Here is a 617-nt window from a genome sequence, read left to right as displayed (position 1 = left end):
GCTCACTTCCGCGATGGCTCGGAAATGATTCTTCGCCGCTTGTAAATTATTCAATCATTGCAAAATGTGTCGTCGTTGCAGTGCTGTCGTTGCGATGATTCGTGAAATTGGCATGTGATTGATTGACAGTGCGACAGCAGTCTATGTTTAATAATAAGTTAAAAAGCGCTTTTTTATGTGGTGTTAACGATTCCGCACGTTGCACGACTGCAACGGCGACACGGCGTGGGCTGCTCTGCTCTCCAAAGTGGCTTCTATCTCTGTGCCGAATATGAGCGATTCCATTTCAAACTCGATTTCGTCGACCGAATGGCACCCGCGTCCTGGTGCAGTGCCTACAAAGTGGCACTAGGATCTTATTTATGGCGTTTTGCCACAAATAGAACTTAGACCGCTCGTATTTTTAGAGAACCCCAACTTTGAATGACAATAACTCGCCCATTTTTTCGATTTAATGCAATCCGTTTGGATAGATCGCTTCCCCTTGGCCTGAACAGTCGATTTATAATGTTCATTTCCAAATGGTCTATTCATAGCTGGATGAGAAAAGTTTTGGGGCCATGTTGGGGCGCATTCAGCTGGTACGGTGCAGGTGGCGTGCACTGTGCCACAAAGAA

This window comes from Saprolegnia diclina, assembly GCF_000281045.1.
Source record: "Saprolegnia diclina VS20 unplaced genomic scaffold supercont1.22, whole genome shotgun sequence".
NCBI classification, from domain to species: domain Eukaryota; phylum Oomycota; class Saprolegniomycetes; order Saprolegniales; family Saprolegniaceae; genus Saprolegnia; species Saprolegnia diclina.
The sequence above is the reverse complement of the archived record's forward strand: the minus strand, read 5'-3'. Positions refer to the sequence as shown.